Genomic DNA, 24156 nt, shown 5'->3' with positions numbered 1-24156 from the left:
GAATGAAGGAGCTTGCTCTGCAGTTTCTGAGGAGAAGCAAATTAGCATCAGAATCCGGGTAGACTCTTGTGATTTTGCTTATGTTATTTCCACATCTTGCACTTCCTGCCTTCTTCTTGTCTTCCATATGCTTTCTAAGTGTTTTCCTATTTTGGTTGTATGCATTCTTAATATGGGTAGTAAAATTTTATTTGGGAAAATCTTATATGCGTAGATCTGAAGAGATTACGGGGCTCGGGTTTAAATTATAGCCAAATCCATTAGAAAATTTATTGGGTAAATTTGGAGAACAAATATTTTATGGATTTTCTTAAATTTGAAAGCCTTTAAAATTGTGTAGATATAGACATGTTTTAGATCTGCATATATATATATATATATATATATATAAGTTATGCTTAATAAATCTTTGCATATATTTATATATTGTATATATATATATATATAATTATCCACATGTTAAAATCGCTGCGAAAATTTACTTTTGTTAAAAATCCGAATCGCAATGGTTACAAACGTTTTTTAAAAACGTTATTATAAAAAAAAATTCATACTGCATAAGTCGGGGGGGGGGACGGAACTCGCACCCCGTACTTGTTGCCGTAGGTACTGCGACGACAGAGGGTACGCAGTACCCGTTGTCGCCGTAGGCCTTGCGACCACAGGGTACCACGTGCCGGCAGCGGTGTTAATATATGTGTATGCGTTTCGGTGGTTACGAAATCGGATTTCTCCATTCCGATTTTCTTAAAATGTTTTTAATATTTATCATTGCATATTAATAATTAAATATATATATTTATATATAAATATATATATTTATATATATATATATATATATATATATATTTATATATATATATATATATATATATATATATATATATATATATATATTTAGTAAATTTAAATTATTAGAATTGATAAATGATTTGTATTAAAAGTTCATCTTTTATAATAGTGAATTACTTGGTAATATTACAGTTTAACTATATAGATTTAATTAATTGAATTGAATTATGAAAAGAAATGTTTATGGAATTTAATTGGAATCTTGATGGGGGACGTTTTCAATGTAATATTATTTTAATAATTGGAAGATCGATTTATAGAATTATAAAGGGAAAACTTTATTTACCAAACATATGCATGGGTTAGAAAAATGTGCAAAACATTCTTCCATTCAATATCTAAGATTGGAAACGGAAACTGATACCTCTACGCTTAATTCAACTATGTGATTTTAATAAACCAAAACATGTGCTTGCATTGTGTTTTCTCTATGCTATTTGTTTTGGGTTTTGGGTTGACTAGTGTTGACCAGTTATATGACGTCTACCAGAGGCTCGGGGGTTATGATTGTGATGTCATGATAATGTCTTAATTTTGATCTTTATAAACCCAACCATAGTTATGTGATGGTATGCTCTATGAAATGTTTGTACTGATTTTTATTGTGTTCCAGTCTTCTTGAGTGAAGCTGAGTTATGTATATCTGAGACATTTGACTTAACCATTTTGAGTTATCGATCAATTATCCTTGGATTACTTTCCAGTCGCCATGATGGGACTGAAATGTTGATTTATGATGTCATGTTGTGACATGTTGGACTCGACCATTTTGGAGTCTTCGATCAGTATGATTTTGAGATATATTTTGGTTATTGAGAACCAATGATTATTATGATTATCAGGGATACCTTCAGTTGCCAATAGAGAACTGTTGTGGTCATGATTATCTATGATGTTTTTCAGATGCTCATGGAGATTTGTTGTTTATATTGTGGATTATCTTTTGTGATTTTGAGATTTATGATTCCATGAGCTTAGGGTAGGTTATCTGCTTGTAGTGTCAGGAAGTGGCTTGCAATGGGGGCCGGGGCCCTAAGAGGCTGCCAGGGTAACTCATTGTAAGTTGTTCTAATAAGTGAAAACATTCACACCTAATACTAACTAAATGAACCTAAAAAGATAATTGTTTTGTTCTCGCCCATGCCTCGAGTGCTTGTACAGACTAGGATGGGAGTAGAGAGAACGCTTGGTTGCGACCTTGCATTCCATAATATGCCTTGTCAGTATGAGAGGATACTAGTGGCCGCATGAGGATCGGTAGGGACCCGTGGAGTTGTAAGCTAACTACCAGGGTAACTTCTACATGATATATGCGATAACACTTTCCCGCTTGCATAGTAGGTTTCCTACATGTGATTGTGTGCCTCTGGGATTAGATGTCGATTTTGTGATTGGAACGTTTGAGTTAGTGTACTTTTAGGATTCCTGGACTTATAGAGATTTATGCTATGTGATTTGGATAGCCTGTTTGGGACTTGAAATTATCTCCTCAGTGCGGTGGGAGTGGACCACTTAGGTTCCACGCAGTCGGGTGGTAGTGCTTTATCACTCTTATCATTTGAGATCTGTTTGTGACACCGTGGCTGATGCATTCTTGGAATATGATGGTGGATATGTATCCTTATATTGATGGTTTGCATATGTAGATGATGATATCTTATGCTTTACTTTACATGTTAGATTACTTTCTGCATATGATGTAGTATGATTTAGGAGTGACATTCCTACTATGCTAACACCGATGATCTCCTCGGTGATTTGAGATGTTACGCACGGAGGGATGGCTAGGACTCACGATGGTCTAATGATGCTATTTACGGTTGGAAGGAACCGTGCACTTAGATATTATGTTTGATTACTTATGGTTATCTCTTATGATGATGTATCATGTATGATGTATGGTTTCACATATGTATATTCTTTTAAGCCTTTCATACCCTGTGACATGTACAATGGATGATTGAGCATTTAGAAATGTAATGTATAAACATTGGACTTATCATTATCATTTCATGTGGTTGTTGTATTAGATGGATTCAATAATGTTAGTTGATTTAGATGTAATTCAACATTAAGGATCTTTAAAGAATGTAACCTGTTATGTTTATGTTTACTTTTAAATGGTTATTGTTATTGCTTCCGTTATTGTGTATAAGCGGTATTTACTTTCATGTTTTTTTTTTTTTTTTTTTTAAATGCTACCAAACTTAGCGAAATTTTAGGTTAATTCTTTGGATCCCTTGGCGGGGCATTACATTCCATTTCTTCGGATGAGGAGTTGTGCAAGGGTGATGGCACACGTATAAGTGATCTTGTGGTGGGCAATTCTAATTCAGTTTCCTATCACAGTGCAATTAGTGAGACAGTGAGATTGCATAGGAGTCAAGGGTTACAGAGACATCATGTGACCAGTCAACTAAAGGTGAGTGGTAGTGACATTTCTTCAACTCTTGGGCATCATGATGTTGTCTGTTAGATGCTAGCTACATCTGATTGGGGTGCTCCTATGTCTAATGAGCGCAGTGATAGTACTCTTTCTCTAGTAGAGGTTCATGTGCTTCGAGAGGCTATCAGGATCTTGAAGCATAATTACTCGTAGCTAGTTGCTGACCGGGATTACTTTCTAAAGTGGGGTAGCACCCATTATGAGACATTGTTAGAGAAAGAGGAGGTGGTGGAGCTCACCCAAGAGCTTGAGGTGATTGTGGACTCTCTTCACTGTACTCAATGGGCTCTTCAAGAGTCACAGTCACAGTCACAATTGGATGAGGTGACCGTGGAATTGGAGCATGTTCGGACCACACCAACCCCAGATCTAGTTCAGTTGCATATTGTGGTTGGTGGTGAGTTTACTTCTATAGTTGGGAATGATGGACGTAATGATGTGGCCGACACACCCGTCCAAGATATGGGTGCAGTAGATACGGATGAGATGAGAGTATCAGGGGAGTTGAGCTCTCATGTTGATTTGCTTCCTTCTACTGGAAGCGAATCTATTTCTTCATTTCATACAGTTGATAGCATTGGACAGTTGGCAGTGCTACATTTTCAGAGGGATCAGTTGTGGGTCGCAGGGGAGCAAGTTGATGCTTCCACATATAATTTCTACTACACAAAGTCCTTTATGGAGTATCTATTGGAGAATTCAAATGTGAGGGAGGATTCATACAAAGTGTCTAAGGGTACTCTCATCCGAGGCTCTTGTGCTATTCAGAGGTTGGTGAGAAAGATTGTAGAGACTCTATCTACTATGCTTCCCCACAAGGATTTCGAGGTTGGGTTTGCTAAGAGGGTTGCCCAAGAATTTTCTCGACCAATAGTTCTGAATCAAAGATTGGAGCTATCTTCTGATTCCCAGTTTGATGATGATGAGCCCTTGACAGAGATCGGGAGTTTTTATCGGCATTACACTATGAGGAGTGCTCGTCACTTTTCTTTTGACCCACAGGTAGAGGACTTGGTTTCATGTCGGTGTGGGTTGGCTCCAGTTTCATACCATCCATTATGGGATGGTTTAGCACCATCTTTTGTAGATGGGATTGACAGCTGCAAGTTAGACCCCTTGCAGTATCTACACACCTGAGACAGTTTGGCAAAGGTTGGAGTTGGTAGTAGTGTTTAGTTACCTATAGTTGTTACCATCTCCACAATGCGGTTGGGTGTGAGCATCAGTTTGATGGGGACTCAGGTGTGGACAGAGTTGGTATTGCAGTTGGATTGAGTTCCGATGGGTTGTCATCACCATCAGCGTCTACAGTTAGTTTCTAGATGATTCTGTCATTCATATCAGTTATCTGGGTGCTAATGCTATAGGAGTTTCTTTTGCACAACAGGGATAGTATGCAGTTCCACCTTTGGAACCCAGGGGGATTGTGATGTTCATTTTGCTCTAGGATTGCTTGGGGACAAGCAATCTTAGGGAGGGAGGACTATGATGTCCTCATTTTTAGCAAGTTCTTGTAGTTGGCTAGGTCAGTTCACCATCGCAACCCTTGTGAGCTGACAATGGAATTTTAGTGTCTCAGTTGTGTGGTTATAGGCTTTCCAACAGCCTATAGTGTGTTTTGACTTTGTTTGAGGGACTTACTATTTATAGTAAGTCAATTTGTTGGTTCCGATGAGCTCACTTGAGTTAAAGGAGTTGGAGGATACTGATTTATTTTGTGCTTCCAATTTGAGCTCCAAGAATCTTGGAGGGAGCGTCTATTTATAGTAAGTCACTCCGTTAGGTTCATTCATCATCTTTCATCATCAGGATCACTTTGGTGTTGTCAAATTTTGATTCGGATGCCTCTTCAGTTGTTTTCACAAAACAAGTGAATTATTATTATTATTCATATAAATACGTTGAGGTTGCTATTTTTTATAGTGTTGTTGGTGGGTCAACTCAGTATCATAGCTCGTTGGAATCAAGACGAAAAGTTTTAAACTTGGGAACAAGAAACAGTGGTCTTCCGTGTCAGAATTTTAAGTTATGGTGGAAAAGGTCATTTTTAGAGCCAAAAGCAATTAATAAATCAGATTGTTATGGCACTTTATTATATTTTAATGTTGTGTGTGGGAAGTTTCTTAAGTGAATTTCATTTGGGAAACTTTGTGCCATTTGGAGATTATAAATATGAGCCCATTTAATGAGTAAAGCATCCAATTATTTGATTATCTTATTTTGCTCTTGTTGTCTTTGTGATATTTTTGAGTATGAAGTTTGTGCCCTTGCCGAAGTATAAGGGTTTGGGATCTACAGCTGAAGTATTGCAAATTTAATTTTGAGAATCCACAATTGAGGTATTGTGGATTTTTTAGTTTTATTAACATCTCCTCTTTCTGTATTAACTGTGGCTGATGAGCATTTATACAATTGAATATTATAATTTCTTTGTTGTTGGATGAGGGTTTAGTCTGCAGATTAGAGTTTGGTAATTCTGGATATCCTAGTTTGTTCGATTTCCTTCAGATTAGCGTGTTGGATTTATAGCTTAAATGCCAAGGGTTCTTGTATTTCGCGTGATTTCTATATCAGTTTTGGGCAGCATTTGTAAGAGTAGACTGTGAATGCTAGATTGAAATTGGACCAGGCGGCTTTCAGTTTGACTTTGTAATTCCATTCTACGACAAAGATCAGATTTTTAATTTGTAAAATTCAATTTATATTACATAGTTTGAAAGTAAACAGGCTGGCTTCAAATTCTGATTTATAACAATCAGCCAACAATTAAATTCCCTTTTCATTATATTGCTATATGGTTTGTTGATGAATTAATTCAAAGGCTAGTGTGAATCATTTAAGAAATGTTTATTGGCATTTGGTATTTATTTATGCAAAACTTACAAGGCCAAAATTAAATAAATTTGTGATCAGTTGGTTGTACATCCTGATATTGTGTTTGAAAATTTAAGACGTCATATATTCAGTGGTAATTGGGGCTGCTTGCCAAGTGTTTGACAAAATGTCAAACAATTGAAATGTGAAAGAAATTGATGCTTGATTTAGCTATTACCAGACATGGTCATTACATAATTTCTATAAACATTTTAAAATTCAGATAATTGGACTGGGTCATTATTGCATTTTAAACTTGATAATCATAGATATTGAGAGATATTTAATTGTTTCTAAATCTATGTCTAGTTTGTCTCCATATCAAAGGAGTTAAAGTGCATTCTAGACTAGTTTACAATTGCATCCGTATAATTGATCCATCGCGTCTGATTATTAATTTGTTTATAGTTTAAGTACATTAAACTTTATAAAATTGTACGTTTCAACTTATAATATTGACTTTGTTTGCCCATTTAATTAAGCACTGAACTTTATATTACTCTTGATTCATAATCCATATGCTGCCAATTGTTTCATATCTTTCCTTTGAAGAATTAATATATTCATTTGTTGCAACTATCCATAATAATTATTCTTTATTTAAAATATCCTTACATTTATAGAATCATTTACTTTTGTTATTAATTCTTAAGTTGCGAGTTTAAAGTTTTCTGTGATTCTTGCTATTAGGAAACTTTCATCGCATTCACATTTTAATTGATCTACTATAAGGATCTTGGATTTAAGTGTTTTGTCCAGGATCAGGTGTACCTGCTTGATTTTGCAGAGCCAAAAGTGCAAGGAACTCAGACTACACTGTTCAGTTCTGTCAAGTTGGCCATAACTGATTGGATATCCCAGCTTCAAGTTGGCAAGACTCGTAGAATTCCAATTTGCGGTTTTGGGAACCAACACGAGGTTCCTATTTCATGTGCCCGTGATTTCAAACTTTTCATCTAGATTCGAACAAGCTATAACACCAAGGTGTCCATTTACTATTTTTAATTATAATAGCAACCTTAGTATATATGATCAAATTATAACCAATACTGCACCCAACTTGCAAAAATGGCCTAAAAACACTAAAATTGAAAATCTAATAGCATAGGAGTGAAATCGACAATAAAGCATAATGAATGGTCTTGACTATGTGACTTACTAAAAATAGACGCTCCCTCCAAGAATCTTGGAACCCAAAACAAAAGTTAGAAGTAGCAACCTACAAGGACTCTTTGATAGGCTAAATCCAACTCTGACCCAACTTTAAAAATAGAGATATTACAAATTTACAACAATCAACATCAAAAGCCAACATCATATAGCAGATGTTGCACATAATGGTCCCAGTATGAGTGAGAGACCTACTAGAGACCCTACCACAACTAAAGGTGACAATCATCAACATTGGTGACACACCAAGCGGTCAAGAGGTTGGCAACAAAGGGAAAAGGGAAGAAGCACTAGAAAGCCCAAGAAAATCTACTTCCAAAAGTGGTGCCATAGACCCTAATGCAGGAGCATCCTTGGGTAGCTAGCAATCTTGCATCACCCAAAAACAGTTTGTGTTCTCTATTTTCCCATTTGGGAGTTCATGTGTGCGATTCTTCAATCATGCATTTTAGCATGTGCGATTTTGGCATCTTGAAGAGGATCTAACTTGGACCATCCTATGATTGTGCACCATATGGTTTCCTATGGCTTGAGTTATAATTCATTCTTCCTCGGGTACTGTGTTCTTCATTAGCACCTTGAGCAATCAATGGAAATTTGTTGTGCAATGCTTAGTTCTTGTGTGTAACACTTGGCAGCTCTTTGTAATGATTCTTGGATCATGTGAGGAACTGAATGTTGGATTGCACATCCTCGTGTGCTTATTTGCTCAATCATTAATCTTATCTTTGGGGCTTGTCCTATTTGTTGTAACACGTTTTTGTATTATTTTAGAAATATGAATCTTTGAGCTGACTTGCATGGCGTGATGGCTATTTATATAATGAATGATGTATCTCAGGGGGCAATGTGTTGATCATCAAGATGATTTTATCTCTGGGGCTTGATAGATAGTGAGAATTGGTTTGAGTTTGGTCCTTTGTAGTGGTCATAATCAGGAAGGTTGTACAACCCAACATGTTTGATGTCTATTTGATGTAAAAGATAACTTCTGATAATAAAAGTGTTTGTTTTCAGTTGTATCTTGGAGGTTTCTGCTATGTGAGTCTTGCTATAAGGTTTCAATATCTCCATCGGGGGTTCTCATATCTTGAGCTACATCAAGTAGTATCAGAGCCTTTGATTAAACAATTTAGATCTTATGGTTGCAAAATGTGGATTTGTGACTTGTGAAGCCCTAGATTCTTTGGTTGTGAGGTGGCAGATTGTGGTTCTAGCTCGCAATTGCAGAGGACTTACAAAAGTACTCACACAAAATTATTGACTGGTTACAAACCTTATTGAGTTGGTAATTCGTAGTGGTGGAAAGGCAGATTGCAAGTGTGGACAATAACATGTTGAAAGTGAGGCAATTGACACCTGGTAATCAAATTGTCGAAGCCGAAGTAGTTGCACCAAGGATCAAATTGAGGCATGTCACCTAGAAGGATTAACCCTTGGAGGTTGGAGCACATGATGGATGAATTCAGAACTAAGACAAGAGCTAAGATTTGTAATGTCTTCAATGGATTGAGAATGAATCTTGAGATAGAGGATGAAAATGAGGAGGTTGCTAAGGATCTTGAAACTATTGAAGTAGAGATCCTTGCAGAAGAAGAAAGATTGTTGAAGACTATGCCACAAATTGGTAAGTCATAGGATGGATGTTTCAAATTTCTTTGGTCCATTACATCCTGAAGATTTGATTGATTGGATTAATGAAATTGAACACTACTTTGAGCTTGGAGATGTTAGAGATCCACAATGGGTTAGGTTAGTACAGACTAAGTTGAAAGGTCATGCTTCTTTATGGTGGAAAGAGTTGCAAAATGATAAAGAGGATTATGGCGAAACTAAGATTCATAGATGGAAGATTATGGTTGTTGGAATCACCGTTGTTGTTACACCAAAGCTCAAACTGCCAATGAATATCACAACAATCAGGGACAAGGATCCACAAGAGGCAGTTAAGCACACATCACAAATCCATCAGTCTATGCTGAATAGTACCTTCACCTAGAGGGGACGAAGGCACCAACCTCCCAACAATTCCCCCTCGTCAACATGACCCAAGGAATCTGAACCCATAACCCAATGCTCTAATACTACTTGTTGGAATCACCGCTACCGTTACACCAAAAGTTTGAGCTGCCAATTAATGTCACAACAGCCAGGGCAAGGATCCACAGGAGGCGATTAAGAACATGTCACAAATCCATTGGTCTATGCTAAACAATACCTTCACCTAGAGGGGACAGTGGCACCAACCTCCCAACAATGGTCTATAGACTTAAGGCCAAATTCATACTTCAGGATTATGAACTATAATAGTTTAACAAGTTGCAAAATTTGATACAAAAGGACTTAATGGTTAAGCAGTATACCAAGGAGTTTTAGAAGATGCAAATCAAATCTGCACACTAGGAGTCATCTAAAGAAAAGGCAGCTACCTATGTGAATGGTTTGAGACTTAATATAGAGGATGAATTGAATATGTTAAGGATCAACACAATTGAGGATGCTTATCAGTGTGCTATGAAAGTAGAAGACAATGTAACCCTACGAGTAGGGACAAGCAAGTGGTTAGTGTGGACTAGAAGCGAGCAGTTGCAGCTGAATTGGTATTTGATCAGAGGATCCCAAGGAAGTGCGTTGACAATAAAGTTTTCAAAGGAAATTGCTTCAAGTTTGGGAAGGAGGGGCAGAGATTTTCAATGTCCTAAAGGTACTAGCAGCAGTTTCAGTAAGCAAAACTTAGTGGCACATGAGGATCAAGATGTGAATAAACCTGAAGTTGATATGGCTTCACCAGAAATAAGAGAAACTCCAATGCTTAGAAGAATTATGTTGAGTAAGCATGAAGCAGAACTAGTTCAAAGAAGAAACTTGCTTAGGACTATTTGTAAGTCTCTGGCAAATGTTGTAAAGTATCATAGATGGCAGTAGTATTAATAACCTCGTATTAGAAGAAATGGTACAAAAAATTAGATTACAAAGACTTAGACACCCACGTCCTTATGGGATAAGTTGGTTTCAAGATAATCACCAGGTGGAAGTCAAAGAGCAATGTCGTGTCAATTTCAACATAGGACCTTACAAGGATAAAGTATTATGTGATGTGGTTAACATGAGCTCTTGTCATGTTTTTCTTGGTAGACCTTGGCAATATGATAGAGAAGCTATCCATGATTGCATAAAGAATATTGTTACTATTGTAAACGATGGTCAGAAGTTTACCTCAAATCCTTTGGAGGATGATATAGATAAGAATGCAAGGAATTTGATTATTGTCAAGACCTACAATCTGAAGGATGTTGACCTTGTACATAAAGAAGATGCAGAAGCTAAGCCTGGTGGGATGACAATGATGCAACACCTTGTTGTTAGGCATGGGTTTGATCAGAAAGATCAGAGTATGCAGAAAAATAAGGTATTACCAACGATGCAAAAAGATTATGTGGTAAAGGACAAAGATAACAATAATACAACTGTAAATATTAATCAGTCAAGAGTATGTGATAAAGGTAAGTTACTCGAGCCTAATAGAAGTAGCAGAGTTGTTCCTTTTGTTGACAGTAAGAGGATTGAATGCAGCAACGGTAGGGTTGGTTGTTGGCAAAGTGATAAGGTATTTGAAGAAGAGGATATGTGGATTAAAGAATGAGCATTGGATTTATGTTTCGAATTTTGTGAGATGTTCATATGTTCCATCTTATGGAACATCTTCTTCTTACCTAGGGTGTCCGATGCAAGAGAATCCTTGGGTAGCTAGCAATCTTACATCGCCCAAAAACAGTTTGGGCTTTTTGTTTTTTCATTTGGGCGTTCAAGTTGTGATTCTTCAATCATGCATTTCAGCGTGTGCAATTTTGTCATCTTAATGAGTCCTTATCTTGGATCGTTCTCCTATGGTTGTGCATCATATGGTTTCCTATGTCTCGAGTTCTAATTCATTTATCCTCGAGTAGTGCGTTCTTCATTGGCACCTTGAGCGATGAGTTGAAATTCATTGTGTGATGCTTCATTCATACACAATGGTTCGTGGCTCTTCGCATGATTCTTGGATCATGTGAGGACCTATATCTCAGATCGCACATCTCCATGTGATTATTTGCTCAATCTCTAATCTTATCATTGGGGCTTGTCCTATTTGTTGGAACATAATGTCTAATTATTTTGGAAACGTGATATTTGACAGACCTGTGTAGCGCAATGGTTATTTATGTAATGTATTATGTATCTTAGGGGGCAATGTGTAGATCATCAAGAGGATGTTAACTCTAGGGCTTGATTGATAGTGAGAATCGGTCTGAGTTTGGTACTTTGCAGTGGTCCTAATTGGGGAGGCCTTATAGCCCAACATGTTTGATGTTTATTTAATGTCAAAGATGTCTTTTGATAATAAAGGTGTTTGTTTTCAATTGTAGCTTATAGGTTTCCACTGTGTGACTCTTGTTGCAAGGTTTGGACATCTCCATCGAGAGGTAATGCTACCTTGAGCAGCATCAGACCCTATGTTGTTGGCGATAGGAGTCAGATGGACCGCTGCAATGGTGGAAATGGAAGTGATGGGTTGTACCCTCAAAAACACCATTGCGGATAGAGGGTCAGAAGTAAATGTCCTTCTTGAAGAGACTTGGAAGACCCTTTGAAAACCAACACTCTGGCCACCAACTTTTCACTTGGTAGAAGTTGACCAACATGATATAAAACCAATTGGGATACTTGTGGCGCAAAAAGTAATAATTGGGACCTAACAATTCTTGCTTGTGGTCATCTCCTTGCAAAAAAGGGGGTAGAATGCCCTCCTTAGCAGACAATGGCTCATCATGGTGAAGGCCAACCACAAGTTGAAGAACACTCTCCATTAACAATGAAGGGAAGAAGTATATCATTGACCTCCAAAACCAAACAATGAGCTAGGAATTGGCATCTGATTTTGAATCTGATGGAGGGGAGTACATTGAGGAAGAAGGGATGGAACCCGATGATAAAGGAATATTGAAGCTAGGGAATTGCTCAGAAGATAAAACTAGCTCACTAAATGGATTATTTCACTGGCAAATGGCAGACTGTGAACTATGAAATGTTTCACCCCAGTTGCAATGTGTTAGAGACTCTAGAGATTGAAGTCGATGATATTGATACCTTCCCTCCCAAGTACAAATGGTACAAGGAAGGTGAGGCAAGGGTGGATGACACCCCAACCCATCAGTTCGAAAGGGACTAAGCAATCAAGAACAAACAACCAAGTATATAAAAAGTAATCCTCGAAGAAGGAAGATGACCCCAAGGTGATCCTTGTAGGGGATGACGCATTCAGGATATTCCTAAAGTATAAGGACGAATTCGCGTGGACATACAAGGATGTAAAGAGCATGCCACTAGAATTGTGTGTCCATCGAAACCCCCTCGTTCCAAGAGCATGCCTTGTATAGAAAAGATCATACCATATGAACAAGAATTATGTGGCAAAGGTACAAGAGGAAATTGAGAAGATGCTTGATGTGGGATCATTTTGAAAGTGCAAACGAGTGATTGGGTGTCCCCTATCATCATCTATCTAAAGAAGGAATCTAATTGTTGCCTAAGTTTCAGTCCATATCTTTTTTTGCTTTAGGGTTTAAAGTTAAGTCAAGTGTCAATGTATTGAGTCTAAGTATAGATTGCCCATAGGATGGCCTTTCTTCTCAGCTTCCCTTTGAGATAACCTGATGCGGGAAATCATATGAGCAATACATTAATTCTTGGCTACGTGATTAGGTTTGGGAGGGTTTGTTATGCATTTTCCTCATGAGAAGAAGGTCTAAATATCTCTAATGATTCATATTCTTTGTTCCTAATCATGTTGAATACAAGATTCATGTTGAGAAGCAGTTCTTTATGAAAGCATTTCTTCATCTCTGAAAGTTTCTAACTCCATGATCAAAGATCTATATCTGGAGAAGGATACATTTTCACAGATATATACAGAGAAAATGCAGAAGAGAACACTGAAGACTGAAGTTAAAGATTGATATACAGATCCTGAGAATAGCTTAGAAACAAGTTCAATTGAATTCAATATAGAATGAATGCTTAAAAATGCAGAAATGGCGAAGAACACGATCAAAGGTGGCGAAGACCAAAGTTGGAATCAATTCGATGAATTAAACACATCTAATTGTCCACATCAACAGGTTGAAAACTCAATTGAATGAAAGAACAGATGCTATTGGCCAGTTGAAAAGTCAAACGCTTACTTGTCAGACCCATTTAATTATTGAACAAAAAGAGAATGCATTCCACCGTCAGATCTTAAAAGATCAATGCTTCTTGCAATGTTGCTATGGAGAAATGTGTAGAAATTAGTCATAGCGACATAGCGACAATTCGCCACATGGAACTGTGGGGACAAATTCAATTTGTGAGCCGCAAAAGGTAAATGGGTTCCAGATTGGCGTACTGTGATTGGATAGATTCTTTGACAATGACAAAGGTGGGTCAATTTTGCAAGCACCGTCAAATCTTAAAAGATCAACGCTTCTCGCTATGTCGCTATGGAGAGATGCGTAGAAATTAGTCATAGCGACATAAAGAGAGAACGATACGTGTCCAATGGGCCATCACTTTTCATGCAACACAGTTAGAGTCTAGTCACGAGGTGCCAATGAGACAAAACAATCCAATATCAAACAGTAAAATTATGTCATCTGTTGGCCACAGTGTGCCTAGCTAGAAAGAGGGACCTGCACCGCAAAGTAAAGAAATTTAACATTTTTCTGTTATCATCGTCATATTGGAAAGAGATCCACGGTTGTCGCTATCTCACTATACGAAGTTGCTCGACTGTTATTCTTAGCGACAAAGTGACAAGAAGACACATGTACTCGGTGGACCTACGGTGGAAATTATAAAGGAAAGTCTCAACGTTTAAATCACGATCGTTGATTTAACATCAACAGTTAGAATTTGATTATGCAGTGACCATTAGAATATGAAATATATGGATTTGGTGCAAAAAGACAAAAAATGAAGGATAAACGATTTTCGACAGGATTTTCTGAGATTGCATGAAGGTGAACAGTCATGGTGTCTTTTCAAGAATATCATGGATTCATAATCATCAATAGAAGACACAGCATGAGCTCATATTGCGATATAAATTGGATATTTCCATTTTTTATTCTCTATTATATGACTGTTGCTCTGCCAAAATTTAGTGTAAGAATTTGCCTAAGGGCAAAATTCACCCAGGAACTAAGAACTCCAACACAAGCACAACTGTAGACCAGAAAGAGAGAGTATGATCAGAATGACGATATATTTATTCAATATGCAATGTGAAAGTACACTAGGAGTGCCTATATATAAAGGCCTCTGAGATACATCTAGAATACCTCGTAATCAGCATCATGATAAGGCATACAACCAGGCACATGTCCACTAGATATGGGTTATCCTCCATTAAGCACGGAAGTAATTGCGGTGATGAGAGGATAAGCCTACAAGGGTGTGACAAGCAAATCAATGTTGTAGATACCATGTGCTAAAATAGAGTTGCGTACTTCTATGTTGTCAACATGACAACTCAAAAAGGTGCACAAACTCCTAAGTGTCTCACAAAATAAAATAATAAAATAATGCATTAACCTAAGTAAACTTAAGTAAGTGTAAATAGTAAATACATATTTACACCAACATTTAGAAATGATAACAACAGACTATAAATGTAATCTCTTTTGACATAAGGTTGGCAAACTTGAGAGGTAATGGTTCTGTAATTCCATTTATAGTATTTTCTTTTCATGTTTTGTAGTCCATGCATTAGATAGTTTTGCACTTAAGTATTGAAAAACAATTGTGTGTGATCCTGTAAATAATTAGATGGATTCCACTTCATTTTGTTATTTGCAGTACAGTGATTCCATTTGCTGCTTTATATATGGTTATGTTTCTTCTCTTGATAGTTTCATACATGTTATGCATTTCATTGGAAATTAAAAGATAATATATGTGAATCTATTGGATACTTGTTGAATGCCATTTTAATCAAGGCTAATAGCCAAAGTAATTCCACTTGCCCTCATATGTATAATCTTTTCTTTCCCACTTCTGCATTTAGATGAGTAATTTACATTTAGAATAAAATTAGAAGTTAGAGAATATCAAGATAATCTGCTGCAATCATTCCATTGAGTGTGATAGGTTATTCATATACTTCTTGCCTAAATTGTTTGTGCTTACAAATAATTTGGTTATCCTTTATTGCTCTCAGGTTAATAGTTTATAATATCGAGAATTTTTTTATCATATAAAAACATTCACTATATATTATTGCAAGAATCATAGGGAGTTGTACCTAATCAATTCGGAGGGTAGTGATAGAATACATACACTGACCCAATTGTTGGTAAACATCATTTTGTATTTCTAAGCATTGGGTATCAAAGAGTCAAGATTATAAAATCTAATAGAAGGACAAATTGTTAACCAACACTAATCAAATCCGAAATTGCGTCAACTTCGGAAGCCTAAATGCCATCACAATCAAGGATCTTTTCCCCATCCCTTTCACGGACAACATATTGGAAGAAGTGGCAGGATATGAAATGTACTCATTCATGGACGGGTTTTCTTGCTACAACTAGATTGGCGTCACAAAGGAAGATAAACTAAATACAAAATTTGTTGCGGAAGACAGGTTGTAAGTGTCCTAAAGGATGCCCTTTGGCTTGTGCAACACCCATGTCACCTTCCAAAGGAACATACTTCATATTTTCAACAAGATGTCCGTGGAGAATTTTAAGGCATTTTTGGATGACTGGTCCATCCACAACGGGAAGGAAACCCACCTAACCCCCTTGCATTAGTGTATGGAGCAATGTTGGAGGGCATGACTTGCACTTAACCCAAACAAGTATCGAATTATTCCATCCTCCCAATTAAGGAGTTCTTTAAATTGCTTGTCTTGATATCTTTCCTCGATCCTTCTTCATATCTTAAACTTGTCGACCTTCATATTGTTGTGTCCTTCCAATTGATCTTAGATTTCCAAAGGCAATTCAAGATTGTGATAAACTTCTTCGTTTGTAAAAACTTGATCATTTTCCTTGTTCTTTAAAGTCTTCTTGATGTGAATCATGTCATTCAATTGTTGATGAATCCTTGGAAAGACATGATTTCCATGTTGTGAAGTCTTCCATATTCACGATTGTCATGATGATCTTCATTATTTGTCATCTCTAGCCCAAAACTTGAACCTTGACCTCATACTTGATCTTCTTTAATCTTCCTTCTTGTCATCATGTTCAACTCCTTGAACTAATACTCTTCATGACTATCATCCTTGCTTTCACACCACCTGCGATGTGAAACTGGTGGATGGCAAGTTCCAAAGGAAGTGTGGGCAGACAGAACATGTCTATTCCGTAATATGGGAGCGGTAGAGACGGAGCAGCACTTTGTCAAAGATTGCCTGGCATACAGTGACATCAGATCTAGTTATACAGAGATATTACAAAACAGGGACTTGAAATACTTATTCGAGGAGGATCAAGTGAAGAGAACAGCGGCTCTGATTATCAAACTTCACCAAAGGAGAGACAAGTTAACCAAAACTCTGCAGCTAGATTAGTTCTGCTCCTACCTTGGGGGGGTGATCGTGTGGCTCCCATAGGCTACTTTAGCCTCATGGACGTTATTAAAATCTATCATATCATATCATATCACTGATCATTGTGTTGAAAATGAAAAGAAATAGAATACCTAAAATCATAATTGCAAATTAAACCTCAAGTAAAAGGAATGCAACAAGATTGAGAATCCTTGAATTTGAATTGATGATCCATATTGAATTTTTTTAAAGAGGACTCATGTTGATCGATCTCCAACAGAGATCTGTGATACAACATCGATAACATCATCAGAAATTCATAAAAAATGCTCCACAAAACCCCTCCTAAAATCTGGAAATGCATGCAGTTTTCACTTGAGAAAATGAAGCTTTAGATCTGGAAAATGCCCAAAATGGTGAAGCAATTGCTCAGATCTGTACGTGAGCTTTCTTTTCCTTCTTAATAATTGCTTCCTCTGCAAGCCCGATTTCCTTAACCTAGGGAATTAGCCATTGAGGTCTGATTCTGAAAATTGTTCTTTATAAGCACTTGACTTGCCTTGATTTTGTCCTCAAATTTGAGTTGCTGATACAATTTGCTCTTACCTGGGGCAAAAACTGTTTGCAAATCTGATAAACTTCACCCTCTTTATATGATATTCACACCTTTCTGGACTTCTGTTTGAGAAAATATGACTTGAATTCTGCTTGTGCTACACGATTCCCCTTCTTGGTCTGCGAAATCACCTCTTATCTGATTCTGTCCAATTTCAAATTTGATGAAATAGGTCTCATTTTCTCCTTGTATCATCTGCTTCTACTTTTTGGAAATCTGCCCTTCTTCGCATTTCACTGCTGATTTGATTTCGCCTCTCAATGTTTGAAGTTGAACAGTCCATCTCCAGGTTCAAATTTCTCTCTTAACTCCTTAAGTTTGCTCCAGATTCACATCTAATCTGCTCTCAAGTTGCATTTGAGTTGAATTGAATGATCCTGAAGTGATGCCTTTTGATCCTCATATGTGATTAACATGAAGGGGTGCAACCCAATCACTTCAAGAAGGGCCAACCCAGAAATTTTATTTTTGTATTTTAAATCATTTTCTTGTGGGCACACATCTTGAGAACTGCCCATGGCCGACCTCAACACTTGATTTTCTTACAGTTTATATCTCCCAGCAAAGAGTGGAATTCAAACCCTACCATGAAATTTTCTTTTAACAGTGGAAATTCATGGTAGACCGTGAAATTCCAATCTTGGTTTCACTTTGTGGAAAATCAAACCATGCCATGAAGATCTTGTCTCGTGAAAGGTGCAGATTATGGTTCCACTCTTAATTTTCATTTTGCTTTTTAAATTTTCCCTTTAAGGTTGACCATTTTCGCAGTTGACCACAAAATTCCACTCCTCACTTATCTTTCATCTTTCATTAACATTTAACCTCTGAAAGTAAAAATTTGAAGAGCATAACGAAGTATTTTAATTTTCAACTTATTAAAGCATAGAAATTCATAATTGACAATGAAATTCCACTCTTCTCTTCACCGTTGAAACAACTTTTATCATTAAACTCTTGGTTTCAATTATCCTCCAAAGGGTGGAAAAATGACCTCTTAAAGGAAATTCATGAACTTTGGCTTATCTTGACCCGAAGAAGATGATGACCAATATTTTGACATTCTTTTGCAATTCTCACACTTAGTGTAATTTTCACAATGTCACCTTCAATTTCCAACTTTCGCAATCACAACATTTCAACTTCATACTTCTTTCATAAATTGATCAATATTAATGATCTTTAGCTTATCTTGACCCAAAGAAGATGACAACCAACATTTTGACATCTTTTTGCAATTCTCACACTTAAATTTTCACAATTTTACTCTTAATTTCCAACTTTAACAATCACAACAATTCAACTTCATACTTCTTTCATAAATTGGTCAGAATTCAACCCCAACTTGACAAGATACTACAACCTTCCCAACTGCCTAGGAGACCAAGAGACTCAAGTGACTGCCAAGCTAGACTAAAACTAACAAACACCCCCGACAAACTAAGCTAAATGCTAAGCAACTAAGCAAAACGAAGATGTGGTTCCCATTTGCAATGTGACGTGTTTACAGTACAACACACCCCAGATATAAATTCCCACCTCCCATCATCACAGAAACTCACAGAAACATAGGGTTTTGTGGATTTAGAATTAATAATAAAAAGCATTGCTTGTTAACTTCCTACATATGACCATCAATTCAAACATGATTACAAGCTGAAAACAAATCCAATAATTTATTCTACATGAAAGGCACAAAGCAGAATCTGCACATACCAAAAGATGGTAACAATTTGCTTCTGTGGTTCCCCACGGAATTCTGAGTTTAGTTTGTGTTCCAAGATCCACACAACAGCCCCTATGACAAGAAAGAATGCAGCAGTTGTAAACCACATCTCTGGTGTAAATGGCTGCAAGAAAGCCCAAGGATTTGAATATTTCTTTTTGACAGGAACTACCACCACAAGACCAGCCTCCACATATGGTTGGGTGAAGTCCACATCCTTTGATCTGTTTTTCAAAATTGTAATGTCCCCAACTGCTGCATCAAATTTCTGTAGGATTTCAGGTGTAAGTAGTAGCTCTAAATAGAATTCATAAAATTATTAACTTTATACATTACCAGAAATATGGAAACTAGAGGCATGGATAATGAACATTCAAACAGACGAACTAATGAATTAAACAAGTTTGTTAGATACAAACCTTTAAAGCAACCTGTTCCACAAGCTCATTGTAAATGGGAGGTGATCTGTCACTTCCATAAACTACAAATTCATGAGGAAAAGTATAAGATAACTTATTTAATGCAGCAGTAAACACTTCGATGCAGTAACCATTTGCCACATTGGAACCTTCTACTTCTGCAAGCTTCTTAAATTCTCCCTTTTTCAAGGAATCAAAATTCTAAATCGCCTGCCATTTCTTGGGACTGTCCACCCTCGTGGCACTTGATTGCTATAACCAGGCCATATAAGATCATTAACTTTTTTATTCAAACTAGATTTGTTGTTTGAACTTACAGTTTGACTCTCGGGAGGAATAACAGATAGGCCAGTTATATTTGACCAGTAGCTGACCTTTTGGAACCCTGTTCCAAATATATTGATTATCTCAAAATCCGGACCATACAAGTCACCTCTTGCATCCAGTTGTATTGGACCAGTTAAGCCCATAAAGTTAGTTTTTAATAATAGTCTGCGTAGCTCTGGACCTCCAACAAAGACTTTGAGTTTTGCTACCTCTGATTCATTTCCACTTGCATTAGATAGCTGAAGATAATTTGCAAATGAAATATTTATCCTTCTCTCCAAAAAGGTATCAATAGCATAAGCAACGGCCCATACTGTATCATAAGCATATAAGCCAAACACATTCAAGCCTGCATCAACAGCTCCAGATTTCTGCAGATTGTTCCATCTTACTGAAAAAGCATGTCGCTTATCAGAATCTGGAATATGCCGCCGCACAGTAATGACCCCTTGCAATGACTTTATTACATCTAAATCAAGTGCAAGGGAATCCAGAGCAGTGGACAGCCAATCTGTGGCAATCCACACATAGCCACTACTCAGCATTTTAAGTCGGTGTACTTCAGTTAAAAGTTTCAAACCAGCATCTGGATTCATATGAACAACAAAAACTCGAGTTGTCATCAAAGACAAATCTTTTAAGTTACTTTCCAGGTCACTCCTAGTGATTGTTGGAGGCATTCGATATTTATGAACAATATCAGCTGCATTCCCAAGTGCATCACCCAGTGCACTTATTCCATTCCTTCCATAGTCATCATCTACATAAACTGCAATAACCTCTTTCCAGTTGAAGTAACTAATTATAGCAGCAATTGCTGTCATCTCAGAGAAATCACTATGCGTCAAGCGAAGAAAATAAGGATACTGAAGCGAAGAGAGGCTCGGATCCGTTGCTCCAAATGATAATAGTGGTACTTGAAGTCCATTTGCTATGTGTGAGATAACATGAGCAGTCACTGAGGATTGTGGTCCTATAATTGCCACCACATCATTTTTTGACAACTCTAGAGCTGCAGTTGAAAATACATCAAATGTAAGGCATTAGCCATTGTGGAGGTATTTTGATAGAAAGGAGGCAACAATGATAAAATTCCCTAAGAATCTGAAACAGTCAAAAAGTGGACAATAAATTCAATATGTAATTAAGGCCTTCCAATCAAATGCAAAAAATTTCAAATATTTTAGAGTTGCATATGAATTAACTTTATGTGATTTGAAGATAGAAAGGCTTATAAACCTTTTTTATATAATATCCTTAAAATGTCCCAGATACTGAACGGGGTGCATAAATGCCATTTCATGAATAAGCCAGGCTACCCTAGATTAAAGTTCTAAACTATAAGGGATGGATTGCAGTAGAATTTTTGTTGGTCATGCTTCAACACTTCTCCTTTCTACACATCTGGCATGCTTCTTGGAAGAGTAGTTTCTTTTTGTTGACTTTCTTCCAAAGCATTATCTGCAAACATTTCAACAGTGGTGTGGTTTTATTTTGGCTCTATAACTTAGCTATCATTCAGATAAGTTTAAAAATTTCAGGGCACGGTGAACATATTCTGTCCCTTATAGGCAAGCAGGCAAGCTTGCATCCTCAATCGAAATACAAACATGAACATGAGTTGCATATTCCCAACTAGCACTTTGACAATATAAAATCACCAACAATTATCCTGAACAAAGATCGTCAATCAGTATGCTGCAATGAAGCATACTATTGGCACTTTCATGTAGCTACAAACAAAGTAAAGAAATGACAATTTATGTTTACATCCCTTCTTTTGCCATTTACATTAATTTGCTTGTCACTTCAAATGTGATATTAAAATCTCATTCACTTAGATCCTTGCTGTTTGGCTCCACTCCATTGCAGTCTCGTACGCAGGACATTATTCCCTAGCGTTCACCAAAGCCAATGAGAATATCAATGATTGAATTCTAATCAAAGCTCACAAATTTAACAGATCCTGATGCCTTAGAATATCTGGTTTGTAACATCATACCAACCCTTGATGACTTCAGTTAATACTGGGATAGAATGGTTCTTCAGGCTGCAAAAGACTCCAATGGAGGGATTCAAAATCAGATAATGTAATGTCTTGTTTAAAGAAAACCTTCTGGGATGTTTTGGCCGATTAACTCTCTTAACACTGTTTTCAAAAACTAGATTTTCCAATACAAAACTTCTAGGATAATATTGAGGTGACCGACCATTTAATAACTTCCATTTCACTTCCCTTTGGTTTATGTTTAGTAGACGTTTGTCCTTTCGGTGTGTGATTTTCGGTTGTATATAATAGGAGAGATTTAGGGACTGGGATGGGATAACCAATTAAGAGGATCTGTGCTGTAATCAAGATAAAAAATAACGTTTCGGATGTTAGTTCATTTTAATTTTCCAAATACTGTTACCAGCTGCAACTAGATTTATCCTTGCAGATCTGGGAAAAATTTGCATAAAATATTTTATTTAAATTTAACATTTCCCATAATTACAATATTGGCCATAATTTTCAACAACCAATAGAAGTTCTATGCTTTTACTAAAGTCTTGGATGACACCATCACATTTGTTATCATACGAAATGGAAAGATATCCCAGCTATTGTGTAGTTCTGAAGAAAGTTTCTTGCCTAAGTTTTCATAGGTTCTCCATGGCGAGGTCTGTGAGGTCTGAAATTAAAGCTCAACTACATATTTGTCTGCCATTTTCATTTGCCTCAAGATCGCAAAAAGTATACGTTTGAGCCAATACCCAATTATGTGAAGGAAAGCCTCGTGCCAGGTCCGCAGAGGTGAGATTGTTAGGCTATTAGCGTTACCCGGTTGGTATGATTCCTCCTGCAATTACATGCAATAACAGGAATGCCAGGAACACTGGTCATGACAAAAGGTACATAATCCTTGATGAATGTTTTTCCCATCAGCCAAGTTCAAACTAGGAAGGATAATAAAGAGCGGATGTGTGTTTGAACCCTAAGCAGCATCTGTTGAGAACGAAAACCTCCATGTTTAAGTAGCAGCTAAAACTAGAAACGCATAGACACCGTAGAGAATGTTTAAATTTAGGTTTCAATTGTTTCACTTACACTGCCTTCACTTGTTAATATCCATTTTTTTGGAGTTGGGGGGCACGTTTGACATGTTTCAGGTGGCTTTCATAGAGTAAACAAAATTATGGAAATATACTACTTAATCAAAAGTTTCCCCTTATTAAGGAGTCTGTAAATACGCGTCAATGTTAAATTTTCATACAGTTAGATGCCAATTTGTCAAAACAATTTTAGCATAACATTAAGTTCAATCCCTATAAATAAACAAAGAAACAATAACCGAGCATGTAAACTTAAAATTCTAGAGTGAACTCAGAGCTGCAGAAACTTCCTATACCTGCTGAAGTAGCTATGAAAGCACTGCAATTGGAATCCATCATGGTAAGCAGAAGTCGAGTACCATTGAGCAGAGCTTTGTCATTATTCACATCCTCCAATGCCAACTCAATAGCCTTCCTAGCCACTCTTCCAATTGTGGAATTATAAGCCGCAAGGGCACCCACATTGACAGTTGCAGGTCTATCTCCATTTTGTGCTAAGCAGAGGCATGTCCAATTCAGAAAAACCGTTATAGAAATGAAACCAAATGCCAGAAGTGACACCCAAGTGGAATTCATTGGGGAGGAACACTAGAACTTATTGGTTTCTATCTACCCAAAGTATAATGATTTTTAAAATTGTTTCCGACCTTGAGCAACCTCATAATCAGCAATGGTGTAAGCTTGAATCTCAATAAAATTTTCAGGAAATGGCAAGACTGATGTTGATATGAATACTTGGGTCCAAACTATCCTCCTTTACTTGCTCATTCGGACAATTAAATGACTTCGAATCACAAGTTGCCATAGCTACAGATAAAAAATGTGACAGAATTGCTATTTTAACCAAAAATCGGACACCGAAAATGAATCGGAATCTCAGATTGCCGTTGATGTGACATATTGGCGTTTTTACGAAAAGCTAAATCCCAGATAAATGATGGAAGACACCCTCCCTGTAATGGCCCAGGTTTGTGGGTGATTGATAATTAATATTTAAAGTTCCTCCAAAATAATCCGAATGCCCGCTCCGTGAAGTGGAAAGAGCAAAAGTGGAATCAA

The 24156-nt window shown here is 37.0% G+C and overlaps 1 pseudogene across 1 annotated transcript in view; it reads right to left on the bottom strand.

The window, feature by feature from the left end:
* LOC149541070 (glutamate receptor 3.4-like) overlaps positions 1-23809 on the bottom strand; it is a 63441-nt pseudogene extending 39632 nt beyond the window's left edge. The window contains exons 1-3 of the transcript XR_016356469.1: positions 23394-23809; positions 19678-21016; positions 19249-19526 (exon numbers count right to left, since the gene is read on the bottom strand). The product of XR_016356469.1 is annotated as a glutamate receptor 3.4-like (transcript). The remainder of the gene's footprint in view (positions 1-19248; positions 19527-19677; positions 21017-23393) is intronic.
* Between the last annotated feature and the right edge of the window lie 347 nt (positions 23810-24156).

The sequence above is a fragment of the Cupressus sempervirens genome, chromosome 9 (genome assembly GCF_028749045.1).
Source record: "Cupressus sempervirens isolate cs-2001-9-10 chromosome 9, ASM2874904v1, whole genome shotgun sequence".
NCBI classification, from domain to species: Eukaryota; Viridiplantae; Streptophyta; class Pinopsida; order Cupressales; family Cupressaceae; genus Cupressus; species Cupressus sempervirens.
This window is presented reverse-complemented; position numbering and strand designations above follow the sequence as displayed.